Raw genomic sequence first — 23,075 nt, 5'->3', positions numbered from 1 at the left:
GGAAGAGGGGGGGAGGGGGGTCACACAGCCAGCACATACACACGATCGGTAGGCTATAGAGCCGCCGATCATGTGTATGTGAAACAGCCGGTAACGGCTCTATGCATTGAATGTGTTTTTTCTTCCCGTGCATGTGCGGGCAGAAAAAAAATGCCGTCTGGAGACGGCAACCCGCTGATGCAAGTTCGCCGCCCGACCGTTTTTTTGCAATGGGCGGACAGCAACAGGTTAAAGGTAAAATTGATGGGTTTCTCTTTAAGGTTTCTCTTTTCAAATTAATATTAAAGATACAATCTAGTAAAATCAAAATAAATATAAAATATTGAAAACACATACTGGGCACCCACCCTTTATTCATCCTAGCATATCTGTAGCATTCCCATGTGACAGCTCTAAGGCCTGGTAATTGGCTGCCAGTTGTGCTGGATGTCATATGCCTCCTCATACCTGGGAGTACCAGGATTTTTGCATACTGGCAGTGGAAATTAGCATGGTGTATGAGAGGCAGTAAAGGTAAGTATAGGTACCAGAAGTGGGTGGACCTGGCATTTTGATGAAGAGTAGTTTATTCAAATTACCAGTGACTGTATGTGTGTGTGGTGTTGCCTGAAGGTTTTAAACACCAAGTTATGTCAGTAAATCAAAGTAAGTTAACGGACACAGCTCCAGTGCTCTTATAAATGTTGCATGACATTGTCATTACATTTAAGCTGTAACTGAGTATTCTTTTAGTGACTGCACTGTGATAATTAGCTTAGCAAAAAAAAAAAAGTAAAAATGTTTCACTCTTTTCTGTTTGTTAATAAACATATTTTAAATATACATGAATAAACACACATTAAACAGAACTCATATAAAATTAATTTAGTGCCTTTTAGTGATGGTGTTTGGGAAATTAGGTCAAAAGAAAAGAAAAGATATTCTCAAAAGCAAAACATTTACATATGAGATGTTTACAAATACAATATTTATAACAGTCGCTATAATCACTGGATGCAAAATGATACAATTATTTTAAAAAATCCCTGGCAATGTTTAATATTAATTTATGAGTTGGATTTTTAATGGTCTGATATGAGTAAAGTTTAAAATAGCATGTGTTAAAATGTATCCAAAGAAAAGAACAATTATATTGAAGCTTACCAGTCTTTAGATGTGGTGGCTGCATTAGTTTACTTTTTCTAGGCTTTTTATTTCCTTTATTTTCACCTAGTGATCCTACCAGAAAAACTTCATTTCTCAGGGTGATAATGCTTACTTACTGGCTGGTTTTTCCAAATGCAGCAAATGCTTTAATTGGGTGCTATAGGTAACAACTTAAAATTGGCTGCTGTTTTTGTAGATGAAAGCCATTGAGTATGCATAAGGAAATGCTTCAGATACAAGAACAAATACATTTTCTTGTTATAACTTTATTGCTGAATAAATCTGTTTCCAAACTCCAATTTAGTGTAGCTTGTGTTTGCTTTTCTCAGGTTTTTCAATAGAGTTGGCCCTTTAAAAGCTGCTAAATCCATCTAATGACTCTGAAATAGCAGTCACAGTTTAGATCTATAACTCTATAAGAGCAGTCTCTTTTCCCTAAAGTGTATTTCCATCTTTGCAGTCAAATGTGAGAAGCCCTCACTATATGTTTGTTATCTGTTCACCATTTACACAGCATATCTGAAAATAAATTCAAAAATATTTCTTACATTTTTAGTTGTTTCTTTTGAACAGGAATATACATAGGACTCTAATGACAGCTTATATTGCTCGGAAAAGACAGCAACCTGGGTATAAGGGACAAAATGGAGGGACAGAGTGAGTGAAAATGTATTACCATACAATACAAAACCCAAGTTATTCTATGTTAATAGAAACACCAGGGGCGGAAATACCGCCGGTGTGGCTGCACCGGGGCCTGAGGCTGTGGGGGGGGCCCAGTGAGGTCCGGTGCTGGGCACCCCCCTGGTGGAATATGGGGCAGTGCAGGGTCCCAGTATTAGAACACTGGGGCCCAGCACTGCCGACATGTTTCTCCTGTCCTGTGACTCACTGCTCCTCTCCCGGCCGCATCCCTAGTAACAGGCGTCGGGAGAGGAGAAGTGAGTCACAGGACCCGCCCCCTGCACACACCGTGTCTGTGCGGCTCTGGCTGGGTGAGTCCGAGCAGCGCGGGGGGGGCAACGGTTGTGTGCTGTTATTTCATTTAGTTAGAAAAGTGGATTATAATGAGGAACATTACCCTATAATGATCCCTATTATAATCTATTTCTCTGATTAAATAATTACAGACAGGGCCTCTGTTCTATAAAAGTTTGTGCCTACGTTAGAATGTGTGACCGGCCACATGGTCACACATTTTATCGTAATCCCGCCCAGTTTTTCAGCAGTAGAATTTGTGACCGCCAATAGGTGAAGAATTCCAACGCTTTGACAGCTGTTCCAGGGCAGATCGACATCGCAAATCATATGTGCAGGAGAACTGATCTGCCCTGCAACAGTTGATCGGTCCTGAAATGTCACTTCTATCCGACTTTGTGAGTGGGGTGGAATTTGAGATCGCACTCACAAAGTGCGATAGAAGTGACATTTCAGGACCGATCAGCTGTTCCAAGGCAGATCGGTTGTCCTGCACATACCATCTGTGATGCCGATCTGCCCTGGAACAGCTGACAAAGCATTGGAATGCTTCACCTATTGGCGGTCACACATTCCACCACCGAAAAACTGGGTGGGATTACGTTAAAACGTGTGACCACGTCACCGGTCACACATTGTAACGTAGTCTCAAACTTTGATAGAACACCGCCATCAGGGGGGTATGGCCGGTACCCATGTGAGGGGTCTGGGCAGCCTGGGGGGCCCCTTACATGGGTATCAGCTGTACCAGAGGCAGCATGGCAGAGGTGACAGGGGAGGGGGGTGGAGGAGGCTGGGCCCCAGCAGCAGGTAAGAAGAGTTGGTAGGAGGTACAGGGAATGGGAACCCGACAACCAGCCCACCTGGGACCCTGCAGAGCCCAGAGCCCACCATAGAGAGTCTCAGGTGGGCTATGCAGGATCTATGGTGTGCTCTGTAAACACGTAGCAAATACACTAAGTCACAATGGATCACTCTCTCTGGACACTTAAGGCCTTTGACCCTTTGACAGAGCCACAGATACTTTATTCTGTAAGAAAGAAATGGTAACCGCATACATTTATAAGCAGCCTTTGTGGCAGTGTGCACATGGGAAGGCTTACAACAATACAAAACACAAAAAGTCCCCAGCACACCTGCCAGCTAGCCTGCAACAAAACAAAAACTACCTTTTACCTACAATGGCAGATCAAGAGGTGGTTAAATATGCTGGCTCCAGGCAGTCATCTTCTTACACAGTTGCTTCTGGACCGACCCTTCAGCAAGGTATATGTAATCCAGCAAAACATCATACGCTCGCTCCATCTAGAACAGAGCCCACAGCAGAAAGGAACTTCTGGAAGGCTGCCCAAAACATATATAAGTTTCCCTCAGCTCATACAAGTGAAAAAATCCTCAGCAACAGGCTGTGGTGGACCAATATTCATGATCGTTTGAAGAAGGCAGGAGAAGTGAGCAATCTAGGACAACAAAGCCGAACTGGAAAGAGCTAAATTTGAAGATTGTTGCAAATCAGCTATTTTGGTCTAGATTCTTCACTTCTTCTGCCTCCAAATTCTTTAGCCTTTTGTGAATATCCCTGAAGGTTTTCATAATAAGCAATGAAACCTTTGGACATAGAAGCTCGATCTGGGTATAATTGATCGTTTTGGCACCATAGTGAACAGGCAACTAGTCTATGGATAACAAATTCCACATTCCAAAAAGCTGTCTGATTTTGTTTTTTATGTTTTTCTATATAATATAAATAAAGGCCAAACACCAACTAATTTTTTTTGTAATTTGGATATTGTAAAGGATTAGAACATCTGCCAGGTATTTTATAGCTATCTGTGTCCTTACTTTCTGTCCCCCAGGGAGAGTGTCATAAGGACAGGAAGTGATTCAATATTTTCTCTCAGAGATCATTAACATAAAAATGGAATGGGAAACATGTAAATATATATGACCTATCTCTTTGGGATTTTTCATGGAAAAAAAAACCTATGTCTCCTCCAATGTGCAGGAGAGCCCAAGTTGGTGTTTTGAGTGGGGAGACCAATTTTTGGAAGGTGTTTCCCCTTTTTGAATCATCTATTTGATTCTAAATGGTGGATGTGCTATTACCAGTGTAAGCAGGGAGAATGCTGCCATCTTCCAAACAGAACACCCGACCATTCACCTTGTTTATTGGGATGATATCCTTTCATAAAGGCACACCTTTAAAAGTTTTATCAAAATAAGAATAAAAAATGTAGGAACTAAAATGGTCACATTTGATGTGTTGATTAGTTAATGGTGATAACAGAGGCAGATTTCTGACATTTTTCTAATCTCTGTTGGCACTTTAAGTGGTTTCAGCATTTCCAAAGAAAGAATGACCATTTTCTAGCATGTTAGATAAATTTTATATACTTTAGACCTGGGCAATCAGTTGGATATACAGTACCAAAGACTATAAGGGGCTGACAGTTATGAAATTTACATCAATAAAAAAAAGTGTGATCCTTTGATGTATTCATCTTGGAGGAGCCCAAGTGCTCTCATGTATCACTCTACAATGACATGGAAATTGCTGGAAATTATTAAATGGATGAGTGGCATTAACAAGACACTTGTATGTTGACCTTTTTAATTTGAAGTTGACCGTTACCATTACCAATCTATGAAAGATTTTAACGCAATATGCTGATAAATTATAACCACCAGCATTTTATGAACATACTTGGAAACATTTCCATTGATGTATTTTACCTACTTCTCCGCCAGGTTCTCAGTGTGCAATGACAGTTCAGCATCTCCTGGTTACCTAGTAACCAGGCGCCCTGGACTGTCATGAGAGCTTGTCGGAGCCGGCTTTGATATGACCGCCGGTTCCGACAAGCTCTCATTTTAATGACAACTGGTCCCGTGCAATAGAAAAAGTTTGGCGGAGCTAGCTGTCACTGCTAGCTCCGCCCAATCATTTTCTCATTTTTCTCTACTTTTTCTATTCTGACATTCAAAAAATCATGCACTGCTATGCGTTCTAACAACGCACTGCAGCGCATGTGCATGGCGTACACCTCAATATGTGTATGTTATGTGGGTGGAGGGAGGGGATGTGCTTTTTTTATTATTTTTTTTGTACACATTTTTTTATTGTTTGAGCTGGCCAGCTGGAAGCACTTTTGTAGGTCCGTATGCCATACGTCCTTAGCAGCGAAAGGGTTAATGGTTCCAGAAAATTCTGGCCACATTCTGAGTAAGGAATTCTCATCACATTCCATGAACTGCGATTCCTCTAAAATAGGTACAGCTGCTAGAGTGTGAAGCTAAAAACCATAAAATTGTAAAGAAACTAAAACCTCAGCAGTAAATAGAGTCCAAAACATAGTACAGTAAAGTTGTTTGAAGTTTCTACATGCTATTTTACATTGATGGGAAAATGAAGTTAAAGCGGATCTAACAGTTTTTTTACAAGTCCCCACGAATGCATTCCTGACATGTCACAATATGCAGCAACACTGTAATTGTTTTAAAAAGATCTACCTTTACTATCACTAATCAGCGCTTGAATTCCAGGACAAGAGGTGCAGTCTGGTAAAAAGCCAAAAGTCAGCAGCAAGCAGAAATTTCCTTGGTTTCCCTATAAGATGGCAGCACACGGTTGTATTGTGTAAGGCTAACCATACATGCATATATTTCTGTTATGAGGCTGAATGAGAGAAAACACTTGATTTCCCCATCCACACTAAACAGCCTGGATGGAGGAATCTACACTGCCAGCTATCATGTTCAGAAAGCCACCAGCACATGCAGCTGCATGAACACCAAACAGTGACTGCATTTGATAAGATAACTATTTTCCACCCAGCTCCTTCAACTTTAGTGGAGCAAGGGGGTGCCTACAGGGCCATTCATGGCTTGAAATTTAAGCTGTGTATGGCAGGCTTAAGACAACCTTGGTATACACATCCCAGAACATAATGGCTCCTGCTCAGGCACCAGGCTTTATATGATCATGTCCTGGAAGCAGATGCTGACTCTAGATGATCTCAACAAAGGTGGTACTGGTGGGACGATAGGGACATAAAATTTTTGTCAGGGGGAGTGTTGTGATCTTTTGCTATGCCCCCTTTAAGATAAGGCAATTCATCTTTAAGTAACATGGGGTAGTGCTCTGTCCCCCAATGGGTCTTTAATGCTGCCTTGGACTCTTACAGTAAAATCAGCCTTCCACTTGGAATAGCTGTTTCTGAAGAGTGCTCCAACTCACCAATCTATATGGCATGCCCTTATATATTTCTATGAAGAATCCACCAGGAGTAAATAACATAAAAAACACTGGATTTTTGTTACCAACCGTGGATTCTCTACATGATTATATGAAGTCCTCAGTTAAGCCTTTCCTAAATATAATTCTGCTAAAAAAGCCATCAGTGGCCTTTAATAAGCATGGTTATCTATTTACCTGAGTCAATTATTTTCTTTTGAATGCATTGAATACTAAAAAAGCACAAACACAAAGAATACAAAAGCACATTAAATGAAATAGATGACCCTAAATACAACACCCTTTCCCCCAAAAAAACAAGTGTATATTGGAGACCAACACACTAGCTGCAAACTGAATTTACCATTTGGTAGGTACCTATGCGGTTTTTTAATTAATACTATTCAAGCACATGTAACATGATTTTTTTTTTTTAAATACATGAATTTTTTATCTTGAAAAATCTCTTGAATACATTTTAGATAAGTTCACCCAACACACTTAATTTTACTCAGTTCTACATATTCCTATGTAGGTTGGGTTAAGCTTTAGTGCTTTGTCTACTTTAAAGCTGAACTTTGAAGGCAAAATGATAGATGCACAGATAAAATACATAAATAAGAACTGCCAAAAAAAATGTATTTCTGTCCAATTATACTTTATAGAATTACACAACTCTGCAAAAAATAACTGCCAGGAAACAATTAGGTCTTGTCCTGTGACTGGACAGTAAAATAGAAACAGTGCAATGATTAAGTCATCTCTCTGTCTGCTCTCAGCTCCTATCAGCATGTTCCTTTTTAGCACATAAGCACAGCAGAAGAACTGATTGGCAGAAAATTGTAAGAGACTGAAATTAAGGCAAATTCAGGTACTTAAACTAGTTACGTTTAAAAATACACTTTATGCTCTGTTAGTGAACAGATACCTGCACAAGTCAAGGGTTTTTTTTTTTTATTTTTATTCTGCCTAAAATCCAGCTTTCATCATTTTGTATATTTATCAGTGTTTTCTATTTTATGGCCTTCTTGTTATAATGCGTAAACGGCTTTAATTCCTCTAATTATATCATGGCATCGTGATCTATAGTACTTTCAAAGTGCATTTCAATAGTTGATTATTTTTACAAAACGCTTCAGCTGCAAAGATGCCACATAATTCCATTGATCAAAGCTTGCCTATTCTACCCATACTTCACAATGAGCAGTTTGTAGCTTAAGTTACACTTTCACCCAAATCAGTTTCTTCATGTCCATCTCAATAATGGCATTTAACACAACAATGAAAGAGCAATAAAATTCTTTTAGTTAGCCGAGTGACTGTGCATGATGAAACCTTCTGGATGTTAATTGCACCAACGGCTCCCTAATGAAAGTTTGTGTCTATTAAATCTTAACAGGCCTAGCTGTAAAAAAGGCGCCAAGCTATCTGCTATGTGCAGGAATGTCCAAGACAGCAGTTTGAAGCTTGTAATACAATGTAATTATTCTGGTTATTAGTACCGAATGAAGAAAGTTTATAAGATACAAATGAATTGATTTTAACTCTGCTTTTTTTAGTGGAAACTTGCAAGACAGCTCGATTTTCTCCGAAATGTAGGAATGATAAGACAAATGACATTAAAAATGGTAAATATGATGATTTAGCAATTAAATGGAATATCTTCTTCACCTGTAAAGAGATATTATTATTCAAATAATAGACAACAACAGTGTGGGTAACATTATTTGTAATTCTAATATGTTTTAAGTAGGGTATACACAGGTAGATTTTCAAATGAACGTTTGTATGAAAAGTCAGAACATTCGATAATGCCATCAGAGAATTGGCCATTGTCGTTCAAATTTCATTTGATTTTCCTTTTGGATTTAACATTCAATTTAGGAATGAATGGAGTTTTCTCAAATAGAAACCATATCCACTGTTAGAATTTAGTTTGAGCGAGAAAAAAAGTTTCCAACATGCTCCTCTGAATTTGTTAATAATTGCGGTCTAAATCAATCATCGTTTTCACCACATCAACGATTATAAAGTCGAATGTAACAATATATTGACAGTTATATATTCAGTGAAAACTGTACTGACAGATATGGCTGTCATTGCTTCCCACTGCTTCTAAGAGTGCTGGTTGTATGGCTGTCATGCTGATCAAATGGTTTCAGTAATGGAACAAGTATACAGATCAGAAATTATGGGTTCATGTTGACTTTCTAATCCCCAGGCTTCCTCTGGGTCAGAAACCTGGAAAGGATTGGAGGCGGGTTATCCACCCTGATTTGGAGAGACTTTCCCGCCTTTGGAACCAATTCCCTTTGTCCATCTTTCTTCCTCAGTTGTCCCTCTTTTTAGCTTTGTGTATAGATCTCAATAAAAACAAAAGAATCATTCACATATCTAAAGTGCTTTATGCATTAAAGTGATATTCAAGCCTCCTTTTTTTCTTTTTTTTGTTGTTCTGTTGTAAAAACTTACCATGTGTGATGCCTCTTGATGTGTAAATCTTCTTCTATGCAGCCTTTTTACAGTTTCCCCTCAGTGCTAGCCCCGCTGTCCCATTTTTGGGTGTCTCCTTCTCCTTACAGTGTCCCACTGAGACACCACTGCATGCGCTACCGGCAAGCACATACTGCTACACATTGCCACTTCTCCTTCCCCCTCCTGTGTCATCCAGTGCACATGCCCCTCTGCAGTCACTGTGTCCTCAGTGCATGTCCTTCCCACTACCTGGAAGTTCAGGGGAAGCAGCACAGCGCAATGTGGAGCCAGCAGGCACAGTAGAAAGAAAAAAATAAGTGTTTGGCACACACAATTAATATATAATGTCCTGGGGATTGTTCCCAGATTGAGGAGCATCCAAAAAGGCTAAAATGTTGTAGCCTTTAGAACTACATTAAACATTTTATGTGATCTTTAAATTATTTCATTTGTTATTTTGAAAAGCCACAATAAAGGTAAAGCAGTGGTGAAAAAAAGCAATTTTGGGTTAAACTTTTTTTTTGTGCATTGATCCTAAATGGTCTGTGTTACTGGAGGTTTGGCAGGGGTGTGTCCTTTGCCTACATAATTCATGCTATAATGTGTCCCTCATCTCAGGAAGATGTTCGAGTCAAAGGCAGCTAGGTGGCTAGTATTGTTAGGCAGTGGTAGCCCTATATTGTTCTCAGGATATGTTTCCTTTATTAGACAATATCACATTTAAAATGTAACATAAACATAGCAAAAATTTTTACTTATGTTATTTTATGTTCATTTTAATATCATTATTTGTGTATTACATATTCAGATAAATTAAAGTAGAACCCTAACTGCATGTCATGTAGTTTGCACTATGTATCATAAACAATTGGCAGTTGTTTTTATTTTTTAGAAATACCCTTTTCACTTTTTTCATAATTTTATGCGCCTCATGGCTGCCAATCCCCACGAAACTCTTTCAGCCACTTCCTGTCTACATGCTCCAACAGTGGCTGTATGTAATTTCTTTGGACTGGTTTACTGATAGTGACCATGCTTCGCAGTAAGTACCACCTATATTTTCCAGCAGGGGTGTATTTGACAGAATGGGCGTGCAGGAGTACAATTGGAACAGCTGTCACCCTATAACAGGGAATGCTTGATCAAGGGCATTCAAGCCAGGATAACCAGGTATAGATGCATATCTAAAAACATTAAAAAGAACTTTCAAAATGATATCAACATCTTTGCTGCTCTTCCTTTTAAATCTGTATCTGTTGTCATGCTAGGCAGAACTTCTGTTTTGCAGCAGACTGCCTTGTCTCACGAATGGATATATGGTGTCTGTGTATATGCATGAGAAGACATGAGGATTTAAAAGGAAGAGCAGCAAAGAGAAGGGAAACAACCATGGATTACAGTAAGGCACACATTACAGTATTGGTTTATGTTCAAAAATCTGAGGGTTTAATGTCAGCTTATATGAGATTTTGGTGATAGTGTTTAGAGCTACTTTCAGGCAATGAGGAAGGGTGAGGGTTTGATCTCAGGTCACACTTTCAAGTAGCAGCATGTTACAAACTTCCCTCTTGACATTTAGCTGCCTTCTGATTTTGTGCTGCCATAGACACTTGGTAAAGGCTTAAGGATGCACAATCTTACAAGCACCCTTCACAGTCAGTTGTATAATAATTTTCTATAGGTCACAAACCTAGGCATAAGCATGTCTGTGCAAGCACGTAAAACTTTTTGAAGATGATTCTCTCCACAGTGCCAGCAGCTACAGATGTTGGTCAGGGCTTTTTGTAAAAATAATTTGCGTCTGCTAAGAACATATAAATATTTTGATGTCCATTAGTTGGCGGCAGGTTCACTTTAAAAACCTGTACTCATGCAAACTATGTAATAGTTGCTATTCATAAATTATAATAACCTATTGCCATCTCTTACAGAACCAATACTAACAGAAAAGTGGAGCTACCCTTTAAATAGTAAAATCGTACAAGCACTCATCAATGTATTATGTACACTTATTTCAAGTATTCTGTGTAATCATTTTTCAGCCTTTCCCTTAAAAGCCAGTGTCTACTGGGCCGGACTTTAAAGGGAGAAGATGGATTGCTGATTTTTGATTTAACAAGCTGTATTCCCTCAGTTGTAGCCTGAATTAAGCCACGGTTTTCACTACAAACAGAAGAGATTATAGACGTCTGGGATAGCCATGTAGCAGCTATAATTCATTCTCATGTACCAATGATCCCATTTTATTTCCACGAGTCAGAGGTCAACATAACCTTATTTTTGTTCTCTTCATCGTGTTCTGAAGTCTGACTGTATTATTAAGCTTTCCAATACTTACACTACCTCTTGCAATCCACCAAGGATTTATGCTTCAACTCTGCATGTATTAAGAATGCAGCCATAGCAACTACTAGCATTAATGAACTATTTGCTTATGCAGTAATAATTAACTTCCATTACATTACTTTGTGTGATTACTTTCTTAATTGCCTGAATTATGCATCCATTTAATATTTAATAACCATTCTCAGAAATCAGACAGTGTTAAAAAACAAATTGCTCACAGTTTCCCCGCCATAATTAAGCGCACAAGAATAAATGGAACCTTTTAAAATGAATGTCGTGAGATTATTCCTTTGCATATAGAACACTGTTTTAAATTAGCTATTTATTAAGTTTAAATTTAAAATCAAATAGAACATTTTTCACTTGCGCCTGTGGGAAATCAACCTTACAGTACCTGCATTAAATGTTTTGATTTCTTAAGGAATTCTCTAATGTACAGTAATGTTGATACTTTAGAGAAATTGGAAACAAAGTTGGCGGTTGTTGGGGTTATTAACTAATCTTGTGCAAACATGTCAAAACCCACAGCAATCGACCGAAAACGTGTATTCATTGTTTATTTCATAGCACATAGATCAAAGTTAATTATGTCTTGTTTATATGTACTATACTACATATATAGAAAGCCAGATTGTAATTACATACCTCCAGCCAGGCCTTTCATATAAGCACAAATCTCCCAACACTTTATACAGCAAGAAATATATAGGGTACAGTATATAATAACCCACAAATGACTTTCTATTAAGGAAAATCCCTCTTTGCGGACTAAATCCGTATCAAGTTTTGGGGACTGAAAGCTCAGGGGCATTGCTAGGACCAGGGAATAAGTTTATGTTCGACACTACCATGGGTTAGCAGTGAATCCTCATGATTTAAAAAATTTGTGAATCCCAAACTTTTTGCTGAAAAGTTTTCACCAGATTCACCAGCAGAAATAAAAAATGATCTATAATGCAGTGCATGGCTTTAGCCCTATGTGAGATAATTCACAGGAGCCAATAATGTGAATAAATAGATAACCTAGCCCTCTAAGAGCCAATAATGTAAAGGAATGGATAACCCAGACAACTAAGAGCGAATAATCATAAAGGAATGGATAACCCAGCCCTCTAAGAGCCAATAATGTAAATGAATGGATAACCTAGCCCTCTAAGAGCCAATAATGTAAAGGAATGGATAACCCAGACAACTAAGAGCCAATAATCATAAAGGAATGGATAACCCAGCCATCTAAGAGCTAATAATCATAAAGGAATGGATAACCCAGACCTCTAAGAGCGAAATATCATAAAGGAATGGATAACCCAGCCCTCTAAGAGCCAATAATGTAAAGGAATGGATAACCCAGCCCCCTAAGAGCCAATAATGTAAAGGAATGGATAACCCAGCCCTCTAAGAGCCAATAATGTAAAGGGATGGATAACCCAGCCCTTTTTCTATAAAAGGGTAGGCTCACAGAAACTATATTGTAAATACGTGCTGGAGCTGTTAGGGAAAAATGACAATGTAAACGTTTTTACTTTTTTTATTTTACATTGGTAAATGTCCCCCATGGCAGTGTCTGGATTTCCACACCTTTGTTTGAAATAGCTTATTTATTAGTTTACAAATGGCCAGAGTTAAATAACAAGTTACACCCCACATGGACTTCAGACTAGTTTGCTGCAAAGTTTGCAAACTTTGAATTTCAAGCAAAATTCACAAAAATGAACAATACCCAGGCAAATTCACATAACCCTATCTAGAACTGTGAAATTCTTAGGTCACCCTTTGACCATAAAAGTTTTGCATAATGCAAAACTTTTACATCACAAATGTTTTTCTGCATACACAGTATAGGCATAGAGCTAACGCTTTGTCTGAGACTACTTCATTAACCACTTAAGGATTTAGAACGTTAAAGGTACTTCCTAAAAAAACTTCAACAAGGTTTATAGAACACATCTCTAACATCCAGGTCTCTCCCCCACCTCCGCTTCCCCTGTCACTATTACCGGCAAAATACTGGCAATTGCTGGCTGTCAAAATGACAGCTATGGAGTGTTTTGTATTACACAGGAGGGGGCTGTTCAACCACATGTGTATAAAATGGTACTTGCATTCTGCAAGTGCCATTTAGTAAATACAATTAATCAATATATTGTTTTCCATTGTATTTACTATTTAATTCATATGTAGAATGTTAATATGTAGATTAAAGATGATCATGACTTTAAAAAAGTATTTTTTTTTAAATAAATGTGTTCCTATTTAACCTCCTATTACTGTAGCTCTTAGTTAACCATATCAGCTCGTATTATCTCCTTCCACCCCTTCTCTTCTTATTTATTCTTTTTCTGCTATTTTTTATTTGTGTTTTTTTTCACCTAAAATTAATTGTTTTTGTTGTTTTTGTTAATTATGTTTGTTAATTTCTTTTCATTTCACATGCCAATAAAATGTGCAAAATTGAACAAAAAACTTTTTTATTTGCAAATAACGTTGCCATACTTTGTACCAGAAACATAATTGTAGTGTCATTTTAAATAGGACAATTTATAAAATAAAATGTATATTTTACTTTATATTTGCAGTACAACTACTTTTTTTAAAACTAACACTGGACAAAACAGAAAAAAACACATGTTTCTTTATTTACATATTTTTGCATAAACATTCCATAGAAAACAAAATATTTTTGGGAAAACAAAATTGCCAAATAAGAACCTAGGTTTTATGTGACTATCCCAATCTATGTGTTGCACACTGCAAGTTTCTGCACTAGGGGATTACATAGTGTTCATTTTTTATTCATTGGAAAAAAAAATTAAATATCTTTTGAGTTCCCACACATGTCACTTCCTTTTCCTTTTTTAACTAACTACACATCTAGCCAGGTAAAAACCAAATTAAAAATATCATAGGGAAATATATGTTTAGCCAAGTGCTTTTGTTTTTTGTTGCACCAACAACATTTATTTAATTCCACAAGGGATATACAATTGAAAACAGTTTCAGTCAACAGCCCTTCATCATACCACTAACAGATCTAGTGACATGGTGTAACTGCAACACAGGAGCTCATCGTGGAATTCCAACTTTAGACGCCAGACAGGAAATCTTACAATGTAATTCATTTTACATTTAGAAACAAAAGAGAAAACGTATTCTGAATAAAAAAATGTATACAGTGCATTACCACAACACACAAAGAAAACATTAGCATTTCTCTTCAGTTCAAAGTTCCTTTTCTGCATCCAGAAGACCCAAAAGCCTGTACCTTTACATGTTGAAATATTAAAATAAAGCTCGAAAAGAGGGCCAACAAATCAGAACCAGACTTCCTGTACAATATGACTTGCATATGCTAATTTTCAGCTGATAACCCCTTGTTTTTAGTCAACACTTCTTCACGTGGCCTCTGTAGGACAGACTTCAATGCATGCAGTCTTTCCCCCTCTGATGAATGTGGCCTACAGCCAAAAGTGTTTCTAATTTTTTTACCCCTATGTATCTCTGGCAAAATATAAAACACATACTGTTTGCTGCTGTGGTGAGAATGTATCTGTTATTCATTTTTGCTTTACGCATAAAAATATTCAGGCATCTGTGAGGTGGAATTCCACTGCATGGGAATGTTGGAGCTCAACTTGCAATTGAGAAGGCCATTCTGATTTATAGATGATAGAAGATTTTTATTATTTTAGTTCTAAGGTAGAAATAGTTTAATAGATAGTTTTTTTATTATCATTTCATTCACTCTGCCACGGGTTCAGGGATAAGGAAGGCAATGAATATGAGAGGATTGTTCTGACATTGTTCCTGGTCAGGAATAAGGATGGTTGGGAATGTGAGAAAATTGGTCCACTACTGCCTGCCATCATTTCACTATACTTATTTAGCTCATGGATCTTCAGCTTCCAAAATATTGATATGGTTCACTTGTGTGACCACTATACCATCGTTATGGTGCCTACTTTGTAACACCTTTGTGAATCCAACTACCACCTAGTCTATAAATAAAAGGGTCAATGTCTGGAAGACACTACTCTCCTCCATTATTTATTCCTTGTCTTGACCTAGTTCCCATGCCCTAGCTACAACTATTTCATTACCATCAGTTCCCAACCCACAGGTAGACCTGCAGTATGCAGAGAGCCCTTTCCTCAACCTTTCAACCCTGGATTTGTCAAGACTATTGCTATCAAAAACAGCACAGTGGATATGTGTTTGTGTATGTGGCTGCTGAGGCTGGTTAGTGTTTTGTTTGCAAATAAATACATAAATAAATATCACTATTACATATTTTTTTTACCTCAGCCCTTGTCACTTCCAATACCCTTAAATCCTTTTTTTCCCCACACGGAATACCACCACTCCCAATGAAATGTTGATAGCAAATGTTGATGTCAGTGAGTTTTCATGCTAAAGTGTTTAACGCTGAGCTCCAACCCTACCTTTAGTTGTGCACTAATTTCACTGCACACACAGTGAGCTTCTCACAGTGTGTATTAGAAGCTGCAGCAAGTCAGAAAGAGTCCACCCCATTTCCTGTCTGGAGAACATCCAGCATCATGCAGTAGAATCGGCCAACCCTGTTGCAATATTGTCAGGATCCAGAGCACCCCCAGGTGGCGCTGGAGCCAGGTCCTGCAGTTCCTGTGCTCGCCTGCGGGTGTCTCCAGCAGCCAGGAACTGTCAGCTGCAGCTCCAGTACTCACCTGCGGGTGTGCCCCAGCTGTGACTGATCATCCCATCACCTGGTGCTTCCTGGGAGGGTATTTAGGCCCTCCCTGCAGCCAGGAAGCTGGCTCAGTATTGCGTCACCTGCACCTGACTGACTCCCCTAGCCTGTGCCTTGGAACCTGAACCCTGCTACCTCCTGAGGCCTGCCGTGTATCTGCAGGCCTGTTACCCCTCCTTGTTGCTATTCCCCCTGGCTGTAGGTGTGTGTTTGTCCCAACAGTGGGTTTGTTACTTCACTGCTAAACCTGTGGGGAGGTTGAGGGGGTTTGTAGTTTTGTTGATGTGTAACAAATAAACTGTGTGCATAGAACCCTATCCTTTGTGGGCATATTAATTTGGTCATCCTGCGTGGGTACCTACATGTGGTGTGAGGACGCCTGTGCATGGTACCCTGACAAATATGCAGAAAATAATGAAAATTCTAAAGAATAAATGGTACCAAATTGTGGTTGTTAAAAGTTAAAAACTCCTTATGACCTGGTGTGCAGGCAAGCACTGTCACAAATCTGCTTCTCTAATGCTTTTGTATAGTGAGATGTGTATGATAACTGGTTGTGGGACAGAGTGGGAAAGCCTATGGGAGTCCCTGTGGACTACAAAGTATCATGGAGACGCTTGCCAAATGTCACCCTAATGTTAAAGAAAACCTTTATGAAGCACAGAAGAGCACAGTAGGAAACCTGTACTGAAACAAATAGAACAACTTCTAGTGCCAATAGCCTTCTAATTCTAGTTGCCTGGCTTCCAGTACTGTCTAAGCCACTAACCCTACACAAGCATGGAGATTAGAAATTCAGAATGCAGTTAGGACTACTGACCGGCAAGCTTGTCCACATCTGAGACAGCCAGTAACTAACCTATTATATTAACATGACAGCCAGACCTTTTTTAAGGGGATGTCAGCAATCGCCAAATTCATTCAGTGCAGGTTTCCTTTAAAATCATTTTTAGCAAAAAAACGCTCATGGACCAAAGTTAACAAATCTTCACCTCCTGCTATAACCCAGCAAGGGTAAACTCTTGAGCTTGGAGGACTGATCTACTCTCTATAATATGTAGCTTTTAGCCTCTCTTTCTAACCACCCTTAATTGATCTTCAAAAAAAGCTACTGTCGTATTTGCTAAGTGATAATGCTGTTATGTTATTGCACATCACTTCCCCGTAGCGGCGTTCAAGAAAGTCGCTGCCTTAACAAATAAACATGTAATTGCCTTTATACAGGCCTTGGCTAACAGAATCTATTTAACAGCAAAATCTCTTTTTTCAAGCTACCTTTGCAAAATTGCTCTGTCATTCTACATTCATTATACAGATCTGTGTTGATTTGAAAGAAAACCATTTTGTGAGTGCCTGGGACAGCAGAGTTACTTAACTCACATCAAATGTTTGAGATCAAAATGTTGAAAGAATTGTGTAAAGCAAATAGTATAGCAAAAAAAAAAAGAATAGAACATTTTATTTTCTCACCACTGAAGCATACTATGTCGACACAAACTCATAGTGTGTGATAAAGTATAATGCAAATCCTGGCAAACTGGAGGCAACCACCGTGTTGTTTCTCTCGCCTGACGCCTGCAAAGTTGATGCCAATCCAGCTGACTGTTACAGTGGGCAGAATCATTAGAATTTGCTTTTTAAATGATCTCTCAGTCCACAAGGCTGAAGGCTGCTAGGTATGCAAGATTAGAAGCAAAATGATGGGCGCAAGCTGATGCCTCAGAGCTCTCATGATAGTTTCTGTCTGTCATTATTTACGTCTGACTAGAGGCGTCATGTCAAGCTCCTAAAATGCACTTTAATAAGAAGCTCTTGTTTTCCTCCGCCTTGGAAAACGAACCAGAATAGCCTTCTTTTACCCCTCTCCTTTTTTCACTTAGCTGAAGCTTATTCAATCATTTTATCTTGACACATGGGCAAATAAAAATTGTTCATTGGCGCTGTTTAGAGGTGGTATTTTCATTGGCTAGCTGAAGCTTTTAGAATAAAAAAAGTCAGATTGAATCGATAAATGGAAATGTTTTTTAAAGGTCAGTTTAATTTTGTGTTTGGTGATGGTGTGCTCTATCATTACATTAAACCCTTTGAAAATATTTCTTTTCTTCTGAAGTCTGTAGTTGAATAATATTTCATAATAGTAATAGTTTTTATTTAGCTGCTGTAGATATAGATGTTAGAAAACATTTGGAGAACATATGTTCACTGCGGAATAAAAGCTTCTTTGTCTTCGGAGTGAGATTGAGTGCTAACACAAGGTTAAAGGATCAGTTCACTGGTAAGTGCTATTTCAGCCTTGGATAGGTGCTGGTGGAATTAAGTCACCATTGGTTTTTTTATGGGGGACTCCAGCGGTAGAGGTTTCTGTCATTTCATTTTTAGATGTGGCCACTTGATGTCACTGTTAGAAGGGTGTCTCTAACTTATGGGATCTTTAATGTATATTACATCAAAGAGAATGCAGAAGAAGTACTAAGTCAGATGCACTGAGTCAGATCATGCAGCCCACCAACTAAATGGCCCTAATGTTTACTCGGCCATTGATATTCTACATCTGGCTGCAACCAACTAAATCCATATACCTATTATTATCCTCATCGTGTTCAAAACCTTAAACCTGACCCTCTGAAATTGCACTACCACTATGTATTAGTTGATCTTACAACCTATTGAACAATTTACCACTTTATAAATCACTGTTTCGGCCTCATCTTAAATATGCGGTTCAGTTTTGGTCACCAGTCCTCATGAGAGACATTCTTGAAAAATTAATAACATTAATAAAAGGGATGAAAGGCCTGAGCTATAAGGATTGCCTCCAGAAATTAAACTTGTTCTCCTTAGAAAAGATCATTCATGGGGATAGCAATATCAGGAATAAAATGTTCAGGCTAAGAACTCTATTGACACTAGGTCACAACAAGAGGTTGGACAAGAGGTGGTTTAAAGTGGCATTAAAGTCAAACATTTTTTTCCCTCCCCCATGTTAATGTTAGCACTTACCTTAAATGATGTCTCTTAATCCGATCTTCTTCTTCTTTCCTGATGTTTTCATCTGTCCCTTGAGTGCAGCGGCTCTCTGATCCAGCGCTGACTCATGTCTGCTTGCAGGCACTTCCGATCCAGCGGTGTCTGCATGCGGGTTCACACGTCCATAGACTTACCTTGCGTCTCTGCTAGTCTGCCGGCCGAGAATCCGAACTGCGTATGCGCCCGCCCCAGGATACTTTGCAGCCACACGAGCAGTTCCGGATTCTCGGCGCGGGAGCACGCAGCGATAACGAGGTAATGTCAAACCGCTGTTAAAGCGGTTTTCTTTTTTCTTAAACTTTTTGCCTATATCTACTGCTTGCTAGCAGTAGATATAGGCAAAAAAACGGAGGGTTTAGAACCCCTTTAATCTAAGACAGCACAAGGGGTTTTCTACTGTGAGAGTAGTAAAAATTTGAAATTCCCTTTCACAATCAGTGGTATCTGCCTATAGCATTGATAAATTCGGGAAACTCTTAGATGAATTGCTCTATTCACTGAATATGCAAGGATATGGGAATTATTGGGTATACAGGTATACACACACGCGTTGAACTAGATGGACCTGTGTCTTTATTCAACCTTGCTTACTATGTTACTTCGTAATCTGAAATCTCGCTTGAAGCCCCAATCTACAGTCATAAAGAGTCCAAAGCAGTCCCCATATTTCTAATCCGACAGCCCACTGATAAGTAAAATCTGGAAGTTATGAATGTAACTATTTAACTTGGTCAAGCAGTGGTGTGTCGGGTGATTTTATCACACAGAAGCTGAAGTGAAACACTATCTAGTTGGATAGATAGTTTAAGTCAGGTTTGTATATGAGAAGTGGATTGCTGCAGCTTGCCTTCCTGTAAGCTCCACCATTTTTATGATCTACTGCAACCTCAACTGTACACATTGGAGGGAGAAAATGTACATATTCACTTGCTAGACCTCAACCATGTCTTGGAAGGTGTTTTAAAACTAATGGTCTATTCACGAAGCTGCCAAAGGATCTGGCCATAGCTTTGGCCGATCCTTCGGCTAGCTTTGGCCCCAGGACCCCTTCGGTTCGGTAGAACCGAAGGGGTGCTGTACGGGCTATTCACAATAGCCCGTACAGCTCCCGATCATGGCCGAGCTTGAATGCCGCTCAGCGGCATTCGGCTATTCACCTACTGCTGTTCGGGATCTTTAAGAATAGCCCGAACAGCAGTGAGAAGCCTGCCGGAGGTTCGGCTCAGCCGATCCAGATGTTGGATCAGCTGAGTCGAACTCCTTCTGCACTTCGGGTCGGCTGAGCATGTTCGGCCGACCCGAAGCCACACGAAGCAAGCCGATGTACGGCTGATTTCAGCCGATGTACGGCTGAAATTAGCCGTACCAGCCTGAAGTGAATAGCCGAACAGTGTTCGGCTCACTTCACTTCAGATCGGTCATTCACTCGGCTGCCCTCGGCAGCTTCGTGAATAGACCCCTATGTCTCTGCTAACTGGCAATCATTTTTTTTTTGCATTCCTTCTTCCACGGATTGAAATACACAATCTGAAGTGCCAACAATGTCATCAGTCTTTGGCTGCAAGTTCCTTGTGTGGCTGCCAGAGGAAGGATGTGATGGACAGCTGAACACAGGTGTAGATGCGTAGGGAGAGCTGCTGGCACGCTACATAGGCACTCTTCCTAGTTGAAGCAGTGCTGGCTTATGACATCAGCACTGCCTGAACTAAAACTACAAGTGGACCTTGAGGAGACTGGTCACACACTGCACAGAGCAGGCAAGGGTGTCTGGTCTCCTCAAGAGGAAGTGCTGGGATCCAGCTATCTGAAGACTGAGTTTGATGTAAGGCTCCATTCAAACATGAGTGGCTTTTTGCGTGTATGCGCGTGGAACCGCTCTAAACATAAAAAACAATGCATTGTAATGTGCATTGTTCAGACTTTAGTACAAGCACAATTTTCTGGGCTGATTCTGCACGTTCCGGCTATAGTAATAGCCGCAAATGTGAGGAATCCGCGCATATGTTAAAGTTTGCATGATTGCGTTCCACGTGGTTTTCCGTGAATGTGTGAATGGAGCCTAAGATAGAGCCTAAGACCAAAGCAGCAGGTCTACTACGCAAGGACAGGCTGTTTAAGTGGACCTTGCATGAAAATACAAGGTATGCTTTGCTGACAGCCCACAAACACTGAATAAAAAACAAATAGTTAAAGTTGACAAAAAATAGAAACTTTGTCAGAAAATATTACTAAAAAGATACATATGTGCATGGAGAACTGTAAGATAAATCACTTCTAGCTCTTTTAGATGTCATGCAGATATTTTCCAAAGTAACTTGTTCCACTTATGAAAAGTATGGCCAATATGTTACTATTCATTGGTAAAGTGGGGATTTAGAAACGGATGTCAATTTTCCTCTCCAGCTCATAGTGTTCATGTCAAAAACAGAATTGTTCTGATGGAGACAATTGGAAAAAGCATACCTAATAAACCAGAGGTACTAAACCTTTTTTATATTGTGAACTTGTGCTTAAAAAGGGAACTTATGAAGTTATGTAAACTATCAATACTGACTTGTTTTTAATAGTATAGGCTCTGGTGCTCTCTGGCTAATCATAGCTTTACTAGACATTGGGGTTGATTTACTAACCTTATAAACACACCACGAACATGTATACACCTCTGTAGTGTGTTCCCTCCCAGCATGATCTATGGGTGGAATCTAAACACCTTTGTAGTGTGTACACACCCAGCAGGTGTGTTGTGCAAAGCCCTGCATGAATTTGCAAGGTGATGTTGTGTAAATTAGCTCTATGTTGTGTTGCTTGCGTTGATGAATGCAGAAATATAAATGCATGAGCTAACCATTTTTGTCTAAACTGTGAAGCAGCATTATATATGCATCATGTGCATGATTTTTCCATATATGGCATTAGTGGAAATATGCTTTTAGATACTTTTTGGTTGATAAATACGTTTTGCTGTGTAAAAATCACACGCACCTAGTGCGTGCGTGTGTTTAGGTTAGTAAATCACCCCCATTGAGTCACTGATCTGGAACAAACCAGTAAAGTCTGAAAACAGTGAGGCTCCCAGGCCTGCACACTTACTGAAGTTCTGTGAATCACTAGTTAGGTACCTGCTGGAAGTTGTATTGCATAGCTTAATATTATAATTTAGCTTGCTTTCCCAAAGTGTTTTTAAAAATCCCCATTTTTCCTTTTTAGTCGGGTCTAAACTTTTGGCTACTATGTAATCATCCCTCTCTTGAATATCCATAATGCACGTGTCTGTCTGGAAACAGGCAAGCATGCAGCTTGTGATACTTACAAAATTTCTATGATGCCATAGTTGCTTAGTTTACTGCCCCAGTGGAATACTACAGCATCATCAACATTATTATCATATTCATTTACTTAAAAAAAACTGAAAATTAGGGGAATTGCCGTCACAAATATCCATAATGTTATATACAAAAATACCCTCTTTGTACAACAATTAGAAAACAAAAAAGAAAAAAAATGAACTTTGTATAACATACTTAAAACAACAGACCTGTCATTATCAGAATTACAGCAAATTACTGCGAGTTACCCCTACTATCAAACAGCTGTGTATAGTGTGCTGTAATGTTAATGACAGATCTATTGTAGATTTTAAAACACGTGCAAAGCAAATAAGAAACTATCCCTAATCTTCTACCTCTGACCCTATCACTTCTAGCTTTCCTCTCATTCATATTTTGATCCTCAGCAATTTATAAACCATAACTTGACCCAACCTAAAATGTTCTTCATCTATGTGTGGTAATGGCCAAATCAACCTGAGCCACAAACGCGAGTAAGAAATGTCAAATCAGTGTCGACTAGCACTAACAACTAATTATTAATAGCAAATTGACTGTATAACTAATCTGGTGTTAAAAGTCTTGCAAGCAATACTACTGATGTCCTGAAGCCTGGGGATGATGATGGTAAGGAATTATCAATTACAGTAATGCTGTAATCTCTGTTCTGACCGGCTGTGATTCATTGATCGAAAATCATGATGCAAATTCAGAGGGGAATACTTGTTAATTATATCGGGGAAAAGCCTCTCAGGAGTACTGCTTATGTATTGCTGATCACATGATCAGCAAACACATTTTCAGTAATATATATATA

Source organism: Nanorana parkeri, unplaced genomic scaffold, assembly GCF_000935625.1.
Source record: "Nanorana parkeri isolate BGI_ZX_2015 unplaced genomic scaffold, ASM93562v1 scaffold44, whole genome shotgun sequence".
In the NCBI taxonomy this organism is placed as follows: Eukaryota; Metazoa; Chordata; class Amphibia; order Anura; family Dicroglossidae; genus Nanorana; species Nanorana parkeri.
The sequence above is the reverse complement of the archived record's forward strand: the minus strand, read 5'-3'. Positions refer to the sequence as shown.